Consider the following 17,726-nt stretch of genomic DNA (forward strand, 5'->3'; position numbering starts at 1 on the left):
AAAAACAGAAACAATTCCTATCATAGTAGGTGCCTTAGGTATAATTAAAAAATACTCAGACAAATACATAACAAAAATACCAGGACTTACAAATATATGTAACATACAGAAAATTGCACTACTGGGTACTGCACACATTCTACGCAAAACACTTTCAATACAGTAAACATAAAAGCACCACAGCAAACCACAGCACATACCCAAGGCGCACAGAGCTGCGCTCGGTAGTGAAGTGAAAGCACGTTATAAAAAAAAAATAATAATAATAACAATAACAATAACAATAATAATATTATTATTATTATTATTATTATTATTATTATTATTGTTGTTGTTGTTGTTGTTGTTGTTGTTGTTGTTGTTGTTGTTGTTGTTGTTGTTGGCGGCGGCGGCGGCGGCGGCGGCGAGCTGGTAGGATCGTTAGCACTCCGGACAAAATGCTTAGAGGCATTTCGTCTGTCTTTATGTTCTGAGTTCAAATGCCGCCAATTTCGACTTTGCCTTTTACCCTTTCAGAATCGATGAGCACGGTTGCGAAGCGAATTTTCTTAGCCACTCAATTAGACCGGCGTCCAAAAAACTAATCAAAACAGATTTCGATTTGCTGATCGGGAGGGATCACAATGCGAAAGACCTGGCTTTGTTGCCTTCTAATACGACCAGATGTTACGACTCGCGTGTCACCAGACAAACACATACATAAACGTGTGTGCTCAGGGACACGCATGCGCATGCGCACATGTACACACACACACACACACACACACACACACACACACTCACACGCTCATACACACACACGCATATATTGATTAATCCGAGACTACACCAGAAATCATCCAATATATGCATTGCACTCTGGGATCGAACCTAAAACCCCATGGCTCTTCCGATATGTCCCCCACCCCACCTTACATTTATGTATTTCAATTATCCTTCTCCTTCACTCTATTCCAGCTCTCTTTAGCCAATGCAACACTACATCTCCTACTTATTCACTTAAAGGTTTGTTCTTTTCTTTATGTATTCATAAAGCGAATTTTTAACCCGGGTCCTTAGTAGAAAACCGGCAAGTGGCGGGATAAGACTACGTTCGGGTCCCGGGGTAAAGAGAAGTTCACTCAAAATTCTAAGAAGCTGTGTTTTTGTGTAAGGGGAGGGGTTATTTTAGGAAGGAGCCTTGCAGATTGTCACGGATCCCCTTCATAATAGCTCTCCGGGTCTCCGAACGGCGTACCGTCTACCCCGCCTTTTTACAAGATTTAGCTATGCTTGCGCATTAATTATAATATATCACCATGGATAGGACAGTAACGCAGCTAGAATATGCCGCCGTTCGGAACAGCCCTTGAATCTGTTCCCCACCCGGACCCCCAGGCCTATACAATCCGTTATAGCAGCCCCAAAAGTACTGCCCCATAAAAGCGTTGCTCGAAGCAGACCGTACCCCTCGTACCACCACTTCATCCACCCTAGCTACGCTACAAGGGTAAGGGCGGCATTAAATGTATAGAGACTTGGCTGTGAGTTAATGAAGATCTTTTCCTCAAGTATCAAAAGGGAAAGTTCGATACTATTTTACTGGTGATTATTTTAACGACACAGGAAAAGCGAAAGGGAAATTATCCAGCTGAGATCAGATGCTAAAAATGTAGGGAGAACGAGGATTGTAAAGTTCGGGTTTACTTCTAAAACAGTAGAGAAAAAGTATTGCATTTTATTTCTTTTTTTTATTATTTTTCCCCCCACGAGGATCGAAACTGCATCACTTAAACCTGAAGAATGCATTAATCCTGCTCTGGGCTTCTAGCCCATCTGTTTACGAAATAAATACTCGAATACATCTACTTCAGCACGAACGCCCACTATACCAAGTAAAACTAATAAAGAATTTTGTGACGAGTTTGTTGATCTAGCTTCGATTATCAATCGAAGCTATTCACTTAGATCACTAAATCTCTTTTTAAGCATGATCATAGATATATTTTTGTTTTCTCCTCTCGAATCGAAAGCTTTGAGTTCTAAGTAATAGACAGTCGTTTTTAATTTTTCATAGATACATTAATACGTAACATTAAAAATAAAAACAGAAAACACAGTTTAGAAATTAAAAACAAAATTTTGGCTGCTATTCTTGTCGTAACTGCAGTCGATCCTGACTTAGTGACCCCCATCTCACATAGTTCTTACGATATGTAAACAAAATATTGTATTAGGTTAATATTCCTTCTACTCTCTATATTTATGTTTCACTGATCCCGCTCCCTCACTCTGTTTCAATTCTCTCTTTTTATCAATCTATATATTACCCACTTACTCATTTTAGTCGTTCATTCTTTTCTTAATGTATTCATGTAACCTTCCACCAAGGAATCCTACCTTGACCTGTTTTGTAATACCAATTATGGTCCGATCGCATCACTATTTGTAACCAAGTGCATATCACTACGCACTCTCACGTTTTCAATGTTACAACTCACGTGTTCGGACACGGTTTTATTTTTGTTCATTAAATTTAAAATGTCACTCATTAAAATTCAGCGAAATTAAATCCTACTCACTGTTCATATCACATAACACTCGTTTCAACTAGCTTCGGTGCTTCAGAAGTGTTACTTTAACGCGATAACCTAGGAACTATTTCTATCACAGCGGAGCTTCATGCCATTGAAGAAAGTGTCTGAAAGTGAAATGTTTGTAAAGAACTTGACGAGTTATGTACAAGTTACGAGTACTTGCGCACACACACACATGAAACGTTAGAGCTGTCATTTATGTCAGCTAAATATTTTCATACCGTATCGGAAGTGATCACTGCTCAAAAAATAACTTCGGAAAACCAAGCTGGAAGACAAAAGTTATGGGATAAACCGTAAGTTGAGAAATCTCTACATTTCTTACTTTCCATAACAGAAAATATTTCACTCGGAAATCGATGTTTGTTTACGGATAAATTAACAAACTCATCATCAACTTCATTCTTCTAATCAAATGTAACTTTTTTTTTTTTTTTTTTTTTTCTTTGAAGCTTACTCTTATTAAAATCCCACTCTGAAGCTACTTCAACTTGTTAAATGTATATGAAAACAAAATAAAGTACCTTTTTAATGTTGAATGTTCCTATCAATGAAGTGTTTAATATTGAATGTTTCTATCAATGAAGTGTTTCCTTAACGTGACAGCCTTGTTAATATTATTCATACATAAATATTGTAAATATTTTCTAACAGATCTCTGTATGAATAATGATTCCTAAAATAACATTATTGAGATTTCAGTTCTCGATGAAATTCACCATGAACCGGTTTCGATTCCTACGTGAAAATAATTAAACTTTATAATCAACAGTAGTCATCGATACACTACAATATCAACATTTCGTTGATATTGCAGTGTAATGTTGTTACATCACAAAGACAACAGCTCTTTACTTTAATGTGTTATCATAATACAAAAACTAAAAGACTGTTTTGTTTTTTAATGCGTGAAATAGTATCACAAAGGATAAGGGTGCGTAAGGTAGCCCTCTCGCTTCAGCTTGTCAGCTAAAAGGACATGAGACCTCTCAGCAGCAGTGCATTAGCTCCCATTCAAGTAAGCCCTTGAATGTAATCGTAACAGTTAGCAAACCCCGTTCTCTTTATCGTAGTCTGTCCCATTAACGTTCCTGTCACACACACACACGCATTTTCAGTTCACACTGCACTTTCACTTTCTTTCTTTCTATCTATCTATCTAGCTATCTATCTATTTCGTACTGATATACGTACATCTGTCCCACGAACGTTACATCATATTCGTTTATTTCTCTTGGTGTACAGACTTCTCATATTCACTCTGAAATACATTGTTATTACACTGACACATTTTTTTTTTCTCTTCATCATAAAAACGTACAAGTACCACTACCCCTCTGTTTTATTCTATTTTTTTTTTATCCTTCTTCTACTGACATATTACTCTCTTTTTATTTATTATGACTTCTCGCACGAGTACACACTTTTCGAAGTCTGGCTTAATATCTGTTCTCCCACTAAATCTCGTTTAAACTTACTACTTTGAGTTATGATTCCGATGTAAGTAATCTTTCGTTATGAGGTCATTCATAAAAGGTTATTGCACTGTAAATAAGAGTAATAGTGCTCTCTTGCATTCCATATGAATGGCTCTCTTTAGATCACTTGTACTATTGTTTAATTTTTCAAAATGGAGTGTCAACATGAAAGAAAATAATAAACAAATACAAGATCTTTTAAGTTTGTTCGTCATATCTTCTAACTGAATGATAGAAAGTAAAAAAAAAATAAAGTAAACAAAAGACTGAGGCAACGAAATGTCTACGAGAATGTTGACAGACAATAACAAATGCTCTACATAGACAAGATCTATGACATTGGGTAGAAGAGACAAAGGCACGCAAAATCGTTAGAGCCTGGGACAAAATAGTTTGAGGTATTTGTTTCGGCTCTCTGCACTTACGAGTTCAAACCCCACCGAAGTCAACTTTATCTTTTCGGCTACCAATTAAGAGTGCTGGATTAGTAGAATTGTTAGAGCATCAGACGAGATGTCTTGTGAGATTTATCTGGCTTTCTGCGCTCTGAGTTCAAATCTCGTGGAGGTCAATTTTACTGGGAGGTGGGGGTGGGGTGATAAAATAAAACTCCAGATCAAGGTGATGGATCAGCAGAAATGTTAGAACATAGGACAAGGTGCCTTGTGATATTTATTCCGGTTGTTTATGCTTTGGGTTCTTGGGTCATAATTTTAATCTCTCACCCGGTTTAGCATCACCACCACCAGCTGATCCTCGGCTTGCTGCCTTTGCCAGTGTTCATTCATTTTGTTGCAAGTATTCGGTTTGAGGAAAACTTCCTCCCTTCTTCCCACCAGCCTCTGAGACCCTGAAAAACAAAATGGTCATGGTCGCTACCCTTCCTTCCACGACTAAATCGAAAGAAAAGTATTAAATAAATAAATAAATAAATAAATAGTGACATTAGAGAAATAGTTTCTAATTTTAGTATCGAAACTGGTTGTGGACTCGATTCGTGTAGAATATATTTCGTTGTCCCACCACAGACTATAAATATGACAAGAAAAGATATTTTCTTCTTGCTTCACCGCCGGGCTATTTATTCTAAAATATATGCCTGATACGAAAGCTGACCAACGTGGTAGGGGTGAGGATATTTTGAATAAAGTACTGTCGCTCTTATACAGGGCATTGCTCTCATCGTATCTCATGTCTTGTCAGTCTCTTGTTTGTCTTTTTCATTGTAATTCTTATACTGACTGTTATGACTCCTTTATCTTTGGATGTCTGTGTGTGTGTGAGAGAGAGAGAGAGAGAGAGGGGGGAGTAATTGGACTAATGGAGCTGTAGGAAACACCCAATACAATATTTACGAATGACACTTGACACCTCAGAGGTAAAAAATATTACTGGGTTAATTTGTCACTATGAAGTTAAAAATTTTAACGCTTTAATATCACAATCACAAAATTACGACCGCCGTATTAAAACTCCTGTATATTCTCTGAAGAGGCATGAGTGTCCGAAATGCTGAATTTTCCACTCATAATAAATCAACTTACTGTTGGTTTTGGTTTTATCTAAGAACTTTTATGGGTTAACATTAACTGACACTGTCCACCTCCAGTTCTCTCGGATTTTGTATCCTGTAACTGTGTCGAGTATAAATATAAGTTGCTCATGTATAATTTATAATTGCATGAAACCACAATTGTTCTACTTATATCTTTATGGATGTAGACAAGTAGTGTTATTTTAGATTGGTACAATACAAGGGTGGATCTAATTGACTGACCCGATATTAATAGATGTTCTGTATATTACAGTTCTATATTTAAGAGATGAGGAATTATGTACATTATTTACATTTGACAGATATTTGTCCTCATCTTGTTTTTTGTTAACACAACGTTTCGGCTGATATACTCTCCAGTCTTCATCAGGTGTCTTGGGGAAATTTCGAACCTGGTTTCTCATTCCTAAGGTATTTTTCGATGCTGTTATTATTATTCAGGTCACTGTCTGTAATCGAACTCGGAATCTTGGGGTTAGTAGCCCGCGCTCTTAACCACTACGCCATATGCCCACGGGCATATATACAGGGCATTGCTCTCATCGTAATCTGTGTATTTTATCGATCTCGAGGAGACAGATGAAAGTTAAAAGTCGAATTTATCGGAATTCAAACTGAAAACTGTTTACCGTCTAACCTACCACTTATTTCAATCTTTCTACTACCCAACTACATTAAATGATGTGGTATAATTATTGAAAATTGTTCAACATTCCGTGTGTGTGTGTGTGTTATTGATTTACTTAACCATTCATTATATTATATCAGTGTACATTTGTGATATGTGTATACTTATCTAATCGTAGTATTGATATTTTGATTGTCTTTATAATTTGTGTTTTTTCTGGGGGGGTTTTTTGTTTTGTTTTTTTTGTATTTTGTATCACTGTAGATATGCTTGTCTAATGTAATCGGGTTACAAGAAATATTTTTGTTCTTAGTTTCTCTGATCGTCTGTGCCTGTTGATTCGTGATGGCGAAAGGCAATGTTATGTTCATCCTATATGCCAGCAATGCCTGTACATCTATCCCTCAATAGAGCCCTACCACTGCTCATAATACTTTAACACGTAAATGCATATTTTTAATGTTGTTGTTGTTATTTCCGTGTAAGTTATTCTACTGATGCGAATCGACCTATCGGTTGACTTTAAAACGTTTCTGTTTCCTCCAGTCGATCGATTTGCCAACCACCTGCTGATGGAAATTACAGTTATATATAAATGTTCAGTGTCCGGAAATCGACTCTTGGATAATCGATCTATTAAAAGTAGACTCAACCTAAATTGTTCGATGCAATTGCCACACCGACCAAAGCAAAGCAACCTCATTACGTTCTTATACTTTATCTAACAAGGCGACTTACATAACCGCAAGTGTTTATTAAACAATACAGTTTAGCTCTAGTTAAACAGATCTATAGCATGTTGTTGGCTTATAAAAATATTCAGTCGGTGTATATACCCGTGGCTATCCCATATATGGAAAGATTTGAAGATGGAATAGTGCTTATTAAAGTAAATTTAACTTGTAGGTTGAATAGTTAAGTAACTATGACAATGTTGCTTGTTCGGCAGATTTTTTTTCTTTTTTTAGTGCCATCTATGTCAAAGATTGTTAGGTTTGAGGCACTAAGAAGTTGTAAGACATTGATAAAATAAACTTTTGAAACTAATGAAAAATTTAATCACAGACGACAGTTAGACGATAGCTGGTGTTTTCATTTTAAAATATTTGAAAAATCGATTCCTATTTCAAAACCAAACACAAATAGATAACCCATTCGAAAAGCTTGCTCCAAGAAACTTGCTTTCTTATGGCTATGATCTGTTGTGTCATCGCTAAAACTTCTTGTGAGACTGGTTTTTGACTGTTAATAAATAAAAAAATTAAAAAACTAAGTCGTAACAAATTGTTATTCACTTCTTTGCTGTAAATAAACAACAGCAATTAAATAATATTAGGTTTATGATATCGTTATATTACGGTTTTTGTATGTGGTGTGCAATGATTTATAGGGAATGAAGAATCGAGCATACTCATATATATATATATATATATATATATATATATATATAATCATTTAGCGTCCATTCTCCATGCTAGCATGGGTTGGACGGTTTGACAGGAGCTGGCGGAAAGACTTCCACCCCCCACCCCACCCTATTTTCTCCCAAATTTGTTTATTTATTTATTTATTTATTGCCAAAAACCATCTTTTCGGATACGGAGGTGCCGGAAAATTGCCAAAAATCGGCATTGTTAAATTCCCCCAATTCTTCAATTTTGACTTTTTTCCCTAACCCTAACACCCTAACTCTAAAACCCTACCCCTAACCCCCTAACCCTAACTGTAACTACAGAAATGTTTTGAAATTTTTGTCCGAATCATAATGTTCGTATTTTTCCGCATATTAAGGGGAAAAATTTCTTTAAAAAAAATTTTACCAAAATTTTTGGAAGTTTTTTTTCAGAATCATAATCTCCGTATTTTTCTGCATATTTTGAAAAAAAAAAAAAAATCTGAAAAAAGTAAAAAATGAAGGAAATGGGGGTGGGGTGGTAATTTAAGAATGCCGCTTTTTGCCAATTTTTTTGCAGATTCGTATTCCCCGTAGCTGAAAAGTGGGGTTTGTGTAAAAAGAAAAAATTTTTTTTTTTTAAGGGTGGTTTTGGGCGGAGGGAAGTCTTGCTGAGCTGACCAGCTGCCTGGGCTCCATTTATCTGTTTTTGACATGGTTTCTACGGCTAGATGCTCTTCCTAATTCCGACCACTTTACAGAGTATCCTGGATGCTTTTTAACGTGGCACCGGCACGAGCGCTTTTACATGGCAACAACACGGGTGTTTTACGTAACACCTGCACCCATAAGCCCGCCAGACTAGGTTCTCTCAACTGAGAGAGGGACATAGAAGACGTGCCTGTATGTATGGACGACCCCAATTTTACTTAGCTTGACGTAACTTCTCAAGCACTACAAACTGCCAGAAGTCTTGATCCCTTGTTATCTTCTCTGTGAGGCCCAACATCAGAAGATTCTTTCTCACCACTTCGTCCCACGTCTTTCTGAATCTACCCCTTCCACACGTTCCCTCCACAATTAGAAATCGGAACTTCTCGGTGCAGCTGCTCTCATCTATACACATCGCATGTCCATACCAGCACAGTCTTCTCTTTTGCACACTATATCTGATACCTTGTATACCCAATTTTTCTTTCAAATTACATTCTGTCATACATGCACACTGACATTACCCATCCAGCGGAACATACTAGTTTCATTTGTTTCAAGCCTTTGCATAGCCTCAGTAGTAACAATTCATGTATCATTGCTCAATGACACAACTTGCTGCCCATAATCTGGGTCGCATGCGTGCTCTAATGTTAAAACAAAACTTCCCTAATAGGTGAGTTTCAAAATGCAATTGACGCGTGCTTTTGAAATGCCTGTCAGACCAGCTGCTTGCTAAACAGATTATCTTAGAGATTGATGGAAAGTTTTCAGTGGCCTTTCTTCTCTCATGAACATCCTCGGTTCTTCAAAATATTGTTTGTGAACGTCTTGAACAATTCCTTCTGCTTTTAAACTTATTTCTAATGAGAGCAATGGTTAGTCGCTTGCTGGATCAGTTAGAAAATCTTTGAGTCTACTACGTTCTCGTACTTCAGTGATACTTTAGAATAAATTTCTTCAAACCTTAGTGTTATTTCAACCTATGTTTATTGATCGGTGAGTTATAGGCTGTGAAAATATCCTTTTTTTTTTTTTTTTTTTTTTGGTGGAGATACCCTGCAGCTCTAAGAATCAAAACTGAGTCGTAGACTCGGCCCACCAACATACCTACATCACAGTTTACCGTGATTCTGCCTTTGTTACTTAGACACTTTCCAAATATGACTAGCGGTTTTTTTTTTTTTTCCTAGACGAAAGAAAAACGTTTTATGGAACTGAAACGGATGTTTTAACATATATGCATTCTTCAAAGATATTAGTGAATCGAGATAGTTTCAATCAAGCCACGACGGCACTCACCGTTTTGTAACCGCTTTCTAAAAATACTAAATAAATAAATACATTAATCATTTAGTTGGCATGTGAACATTTGCTAACTCTACTCTAAAACACCTACTCGCACTTTCTCTTAATATTATCATACTCCACTTTGTATTTCTACTCACACTTCTCCTCTTAATATCATCATACACAACCACTACCACCACAGTTTTTCTTGTTTATAGGTTTCACATAGTTTGATATTGTTTGGGTGCAGCAGCAGTGGTTTAAATCTGCACTACTTGGAATGTATATGCGTATGTGTAATTGTCATTTTGCGGATTGTTGTTGTTGTTACTGCTACTACTACTACTACTACTACTACTACTACTACTATTTTAGCTGCTTTGGAATTGTAGTTGTGATTATTATGCTGGATTATCGCCAAAAACTGGCCATAGTATTTTTAACACTCCTAAATTGGGGTACAGAATAACTAGGTGAGATGTGTGTGGGCGCACGTCACAGCTACAATGTGATTAAAATAAGTATCAGCACATTTTCATGTTAGTGATAATGATATTTGTTAAAATGTTAGATCAACATAGCTCATATTTCGTACCTAAACGTTACTAAGATAGAAAAGAAATATTAGTGATATATTGGCTTAATTCGTTCAATGTAATCGCTATCCTACAGAACTGACTTTTTCTCTCCAAAAGATATAAATATGTCATATCTACAGTTTTATAGTAATAATTAATAATTCAGAATTTTCGAAGTCCCACCGTAATAGGGGAAAAATAATTAAAAGGTGGTTCATAATTAAGCAGAAATACCTCTAGGTATTAGGGAAATAGTCGACTAATGAACTCAGTATACCGCAGTATTCTTATTAGCCACTGCGTATAATCTAAACTATGAATGACATTTTTAAGCTTGTATTATTTTTTTTTTAAGTGAAAGTAAAATAATAAAACATGCAGGAGTGGTTGTGTGGTATGAAGCTTGCTTCCCAATCATATGGTTCTGGATTCAGTTCCACTGTGTGGCACCTTGGACAAGTGTCTTCTATAGCCTCGGATTGACCAAAGCCTTGTGAGTGGATTTGGTAGACGGAAACTGAAAGAAGCCTGTCGTGTATATATATATATCCTTTCCCGAGCGTCCAATAACACTATCCGTATCACGTCCTCACTTTGTTGTTTTTTTGTTATTGTTTTTTGTGTTTTTTTAACTATATATATATATATATATATATATATATATATATGGATGGATGGATTTGTATGTACTTGTCCCCCCACCATCGCTTGACAAGCGATGTTGTGTTTACGTTCCCGTAACTTAGCGGTGCGCCAAAAAGACACCGTTAGGATAAGTACTAGGCTTACAAAGAATAAATCCTGGGGTCGATTAGTTCGACAAAAGGCGGTGCTCCAGCATGGCCGCAGTCAAATGACTGCAACAAATGCAACGGCATGTTATTATATAATAATGTATTACGTTGGCGGACGTTTTCACCAACCACTTATCAAGGGAGGTAACTTACATTATTCGAATCGGGAGCTGTTGAGAGTAATTTTTTTCCTTCTTTTGGATTGTCACATACACATGCATATTTTTATTTTTAATTAGCAGAAAGTTATGAAAGTGACTCAGAGGGCGAGCGTTTTGTCTATGAAACTTATAATGTACGAAGCTCTCGGCCCTTGAGTTACTTTTATAACTCGCAAACCAATGTTTTGTGAGTGAATTTGGTACACGGAAATTGTGTGAAAACTTGTGTGTGTATATATATATATATTACTCTTTACTCGTTTCAGTTATTTTGACTGTGGCCATGCTGGAGCACCGCCTTGTAGTCGAGCAAATCGTTCCCAGGACTTATTCTTTGTAAGCCTAGTACTTATTCTATCGGTCCTTTTTTGCCGAACTGCTAAGTTACGGGGACGTAAGCACACCACCATCGGTTGTCAAGCAATGTTGGGGGGGACAAATACAGAAACACAAACATACATATATATTCATATATAAGACGGGTTTCTTTCAGTTTCCGTCTACTAAATCCACTCACAAGGCTTTGGTCGGCCCAGGGCTATAGTAGAAGACACTTAAGTGCCACGCAGTTGGAATGAACCCAGAACCATGTGGTTCGTAAACAGCCACTCCTACGCCTACATATATATATATATATATATATATACGTACACAAACACACACTTATGTGAGAGTGTGTGTGTGTAAGTGTCTTTTCTGTTTGTCTCCCATATCCCAACCACTTGACAATGTTGGTTTGTTTACATCCCCATAACCATGCGGTGCAGCTAAAGAGAAAGAGATCAAATAAGTACCATTTTAAAAATCAGTATTGGAGTCCATTTGATCAACTAAACTCTTCAAGGCGGTGCCCCAGTATAGCCACAGTCCAATGACTGAAAAAAGAGTAAAAGAGTTTATTTAATAAATCTCTACTTATGTATCAATAATTTAATTTATAAATTCCTAATAACTAAATCAATGTTCATCAAGTTAGGTGTGTATGCAATGACATTTGTGAAAGATTCTAAGTGAATTCATATTTACCTTTTAGTGAGAGAAAGCAAACACAAACCTAACAAACAAAGTAATTGCTGGTAACTCTCAAAGAACAGGGAAGATAGATTCAAGAAATTAAGAATGTCAAAGAAAATAGAATTTCCATGCTGGGTGGGGATGGTAGGGAAATTTCATTTTTGCTAGCAGATTAAGAAAAATTTGTGCACATGCATGCATGTATATATGGACTGAACCCAAAACCATCTGATTGTGTAGCAATATTGAAATGACATCTCATTACAGCTGTGGATGTATCTTGGTACTATTGGACCTCTTCAATGAAGCATAGTATTCTCAGGCCTGTTTTACTCAGTTAACACTGATTTACATGATTTCTTAAAGGGTCACAACTAATTTTAGCCGGTATAATTTGCATAATTACAAAAGAGTGAAGTGATCTAAAGGAGTGAAGTTGAAGTGAACGTAGCAAGAACTTAGACAATTTTAGATGGATGGTGATGTACAGAATGATATCATCATCGTCATTTAATGTTTGTTTTCCGTGCTAGCATGGATTGGACAGTTTGACAGGATCCAGCAAGTTGCAGGGTTGTGTTCAACTCCAATGTTTTGGCATGGTTTCTAAAGCTGGTTGTCCTTCCCAATGCAAAATATTTTCAAGGCACTGAAGTTTTCCCTTTAGTTGATGAAATTATTAGAGACTCAAAGAAATAGGAAGATAATTTCAATAAATTAAGAATCTTAACTTGAAATATAAATTAAAATTCATAGTCATCTATATGAATGTATATATATATATATATAACCATGTATATATATTTTTTGCTTCTTGATCATCTGTCTCAGTATGTGCATCTTTGGACAGGAATATGGTTAAAGAAACCAAAGTGCAATGCACCCATTTGCCAGTGGAATACAAGATTTCATTCATCATCATCAAACATATTTCACATTAGTAATTTGTATAAGGGACAGACAAATACACAGAATGCTGACATTTTAAATTTAAGTATTTGAGAAAATTTACTAATTCCTTAATATAACACACAAACACAGAAAGATACAAAAGTGACTCAAATACCAAGAGTTTTGTGCAAGGTTCTTATCATACCCTGCATGAAACTCTTGGCCCTAGAATGACTTTTGTAGTTTTCTGCCAATTAGAAATAATAAAAACCATTTATACTCATGTATTGAATTCTATTTCTTTTTTTTTTTGTTCTACCTAACCTCTTTCTATATATATATATATATATATATATATATATATATTCATAAAGTGAATATTTACATTAAATACTTTTGATAAGTTTGACTTTTCTTATTCTGAAAAGCCAACAGGAGACGACCTCTTTCTTATCACTTGGTGACAATAACATGTAAAGCCAAATCTTTTCATTTATTTTCAATGACATACACATATTTTCTGTACCTATGTTTGTACATAGCAAATTTATGTCATTCTATTCTTGTCATGGTATTTATATATTTCCATTGATAATCTTGATTTCTCAAGATTTTCTTTCCATACATTTTTAGAAGTTCTTAAAGTGCTTCAGATAGCTGATTGTGAAAGTTGAAACGTTAAATATCATCCATATTAGTTTCAGGTGAAAAAAATAGCGAAAACTTAAAATTGGTTGCATAGTAGTGTGTGTGTTAAAAGAAAAATGGCTTTTCTAGCCCCAAATGCATTTTAAATTGTTACATCCTTCCCTGCTTGTATTTCTTTACAACTTCTAGAAACGTTGGATCCCGATTTCACTTCTTCAGACTAACCAAAAAAACAGGATTTCTGTTTTTGTCTAACCAGAAAATCTTGTTCAACTTTATACTGGAAGAAACTATTGGAATATTAAAGGCAAATTTGAGATTGAAATTTCATGGATATGAAAACACTGCCTTCAACGACTACTACCAAATGGTTCCCTGGAATAAGTTTAGATAGAAAAAATATTAAAAAAACATCCAAAGCAAAATATACCAAGAGAAGAAATAGATAACATTATCATACCCTAGTCTATCTAATAAATGTAAAATATAAAACTAACAATTAGGACTAAAAATGGTGATCTGTGCAAATAAACAAACTTTCTTAAGGCTGATGAACAAAATAACAACGGTACAAGGCTTAGCAGGGGGGGCAAATTGAGAGGGGGCAAATTGATTATATCAACCTCAAAGAAAAAAAGAAAGAATGAAACAAACTGCCAAAATACTTTACAGAAATTAGAATTATTCTCAAAATAGAGCTCAAAAAGCACCTTAGAGATTTACAAAATCATGAATTCAGTTTTCATCTATTTCAATTAACCTTTGTGTAAAAACCATGCTACATAACCTACACAGTTATCCCTTATTCCTGATAGATAACTAATTTATATCATTTATCTAAAATTTGTTTGTCATCTATTTACCAACCTGAAGAAATGCAGAAACTATGATTAAGAAGAATTATTTAGATGAAATTAACTAATATTTAACCAAAAGCCACAAACTGTTAGTTTATAATGGAAAAAAGCCAAAAATCAAGTATAGACATTCAGATTTGAATATTTGAGCAGGTTCTAGGACAAAATAAATATTATCCAATTCACACATTTAAAGATTAGAATTAAAAGCCCACTATTAAGAACCATAAACCATAAGTTGCTTGAAGTAGAAAACTCTTCTTGTTTTTATAAAGAATTTGTACAACTAAAATTTTCCACTTTACTGATGTCCTTCACACAAAATTCTTTACATAATAATATTGAGAATACTGTGGAAATTCTGAAAGATAGATGCTATGTTTTGATGTTCCTCAGCTGACGTTTCTAAAGCAACATACAGAACTTATTTATATTAGTGAGCAACAGCACAGTATCATTATCAAGTTTATGTGATATTTTTAGAACTCACAGTCAACAATCTACAATCTGTTCTGCTCTGATAGCTCCAGGAATTGCAAGGAATAATTATAGTGATTTGTATCCTTAACTTGGCATCAGATGTATTGAAAGCTGAGAAGTCTTACCTGTTGAGTAGGCTAACCAAATTTCTACTCATCACACCACAAATAAACATTGCTATTTATTTTCTATGTGACTGGCACAAGAATTTCAACTGAAAATAATACTGTTTACAATTAGACACCTTACGCAATGAACCTTCTTACTGTGCAGTTAGTTGAAACTAGAACTGCTGGAAATTATTCAGAAAACTTTCATTCATAGTAGCATTATAAATAACAACTTAGATATTTAGCAGTATTTTTAACAGTCACCGGCAAAAGCATAAAGCTGAAGGAAAGAACTATTAGTTCTTTTATTTCATTTATTTCTACTTATCTGTTTCAAAATGGAAAAGATTTGAAGGGCTTGAATTCCAGAATCCATATTCCAAATATTTAACAATATGTATCATTGGAAATAAAAGTATTCTTAAATACCAGTCCCATCAAATATTTTCCTGCTTGCTTGGCAAACATGTAGTTTTGGGTTTAGTCCCATTATGTGCCACCTTCAGCAAACATCTTCTACCATAGCCTGGGGCCTTGTAAGTAAATTTGGTTGACAAACACAGTGGAAATTGGTCGTGTGTGTGTGCGCACACATCTTCATATTTGTCCCCAACTACTGCTTGACAACCAATGTTGGCTTCTTTATGTTAAATAACTTAGCAGTTTGACAACCAATAAAATAAGTGGTGTTAAAAAAAAAATAAATGCTGGGGTCGAGTATTCAGCTAAACCCTTCAGGCAGTGCCTTAGCATGGCCACAATTGAATGACTGGAACAAGAAAAGATTAAAGAATAGTCTTTCTCAGAAATATTTCATTTGCAAGATTCAATAGCAAATTATTAAAAAGGATTTTTTGTTTAAGAACAAGCAGTGTAGAAAGATAAGCTCAGAATAAACATTCTTTGGCATTATAAAAAAAAGCTTAAACCTAGTTAAATGCAAGTGTTACAGATCTCCCCCCCCCCCCCTCATTTCTAAATTATTTGCTTGTTCAAAATACTTGCAACAACTTGTAAATGTTAACTTTGAATTAAAATCTTAAAATTATCTGAAATATTAGTACAGAACATTGAAGCTGATGTGATGAAAATGAACAATGAACATACATGTTAGCTTTGAAGCTCACATGTACAAAAATAAAACAAAAGTATTGAGGCCAAGGAAAACCAATTATTATTTCAAGTGTATATTCACCTTGATCATCTCCAAACTAATAGAAATAATAATTTCTACATTAGCAACATTGATTTTTCTCTCTTTCTCATTCTCTTCTTCAATGACTATCAATATAGCTTTTGTACAGTATAATCAACTCCTGTCCTTTCTTTCCTTGTCATTGCCAGATGGTTTCTTAGAAAACTTAGTGCCTCATGTACCAATATTAATGCATCATTCTAAAGACACCGTACCAGCCCACATACTCCATCCTATTACAATCCAACTACCAAATTTATATATATATATATATATATATATATATATATATATATATATATATATATATATATATCCCCTTTTAGTCATTCCTATTTACACTGTAACAAGAAAATATCAGATAAAACTACCTAATCTAAAATGTAATGCCTGACTTTCTGAACTGTTTTTTTTTTTTTTCTTTTTAATATAGCAGAAGTTTACTGGTAAATCAATATCAACTGACCTAAATTCAGATATTTGATATTGAATGAAAAATTTATATTTAGAATACAACAGCTAATTTGTGTTGTGAAACAATTTGTTGTCATTAGTATTATTTTATTACATAATGTCTTTTCCATTTTCATTCATCAATCACCATTTGCTACTGGTATTATGGTGTGATTGTACATGTTCTCACCCAGTTTTGAAGTTACAAAGTGGCAGACAGCCATCTTTCCCACTGGAAAGTATGCTATGTTATTTTCAGAGGATTTGCATTTCACAAAACACTCATTAATCATAGTGTTTCCACTGATTACAGCAATAAACTAATTCCCAAATGTATCTTGTTATAATTGAGATTTATGTCTTTCTGCCAGGACATAGTACTATATGCTCTGATCATTGATTCAGACAGATAGAGATTCAATGTCAAAGTCCATCAATACTGAATTTAGCTTCTGCGACATTCTTTACTGGCTGTAAAGAGATGGCTAATCGCATTGCAGACTAGCTACATCAATTCCGAGTTTAAATCTACTTATAATTAACTTTGGGTTTCATACCTCTAGAGGGGGAGATGTCAGTGAAAAAAGTTGTAATATACAGGATTAAATTCACTGACTATATTCCCTCTACAAAATTATGCATAGTAAGCCGAATAAAACTTAATCTTTTCTACTACTATAGCTTTTTATCCTACATTTTAAAAAAAAAAAAAAATTTCCCACGCAAGTACAAGGTCACAAATTTGTAAAGGGAGAGGAGTCGTAGTTGTTTGAATTCCCTCCATTACATGACTAGCATTTACTGCATCAACCTCAGGAAACAAAATGCAAAAGTTGATTCGGATGGAATTTTAAATTCAGAGCATAGAAGGACTAGACTAAATACTGAAAACATTTAATCTAATACACCACCAT

The 17,726-nt window shown here is 34.8% G+C and overlaps 1 protein-coding gene and 1 long non-coding RNA gene across 3 annotated transcripts in view; one reads left to right on the forward strand and one right to left on the reverse strand.

Moving 5' to 3' along the window:
* LOC149137104 (uncharacterized) overlaps positions 1 to 17,726 on the reverse strand; it is a 35,146-nt gene that overhangs the window by 5,438 nt on the left and 11,982 nt on the right. The window lies entirely within an intron of this gene.
* The window catches only part of LOC106871674 (uncharacterized), a 72,185-nt gene continuing 57,177 nt past the window's right edge, over positions 2,719 to 17,726 (forward strand). For both annotated transcript variants that reach the window (XM_052978065.2, XM_089346911.1), the window contains exon 1: positions 2,719 to 2,872. The gene's annotated coding sequence lies outside the window, so the exon portion shown is untranslated. The remainder of the gene's footprint in view (positions 2,873 to 17,726) is intronic.

The sequence above is a fragment of the Octopus bimaculoides genome, chromosome 2, assembly GCF_046866305.1.
Source record: "Octopus bimaculoides isolate indiv1 chromosome 2, ASM4686630v1, whole genome shotgun sequence".
Classification (NCBI taxonomy): domain Eukaryota; kingdom Metazoa; phylum Mollusca; class Cephalopoda; order Octopoda; family Octopodidae; genus Octopus; species Octopus bimaculoides.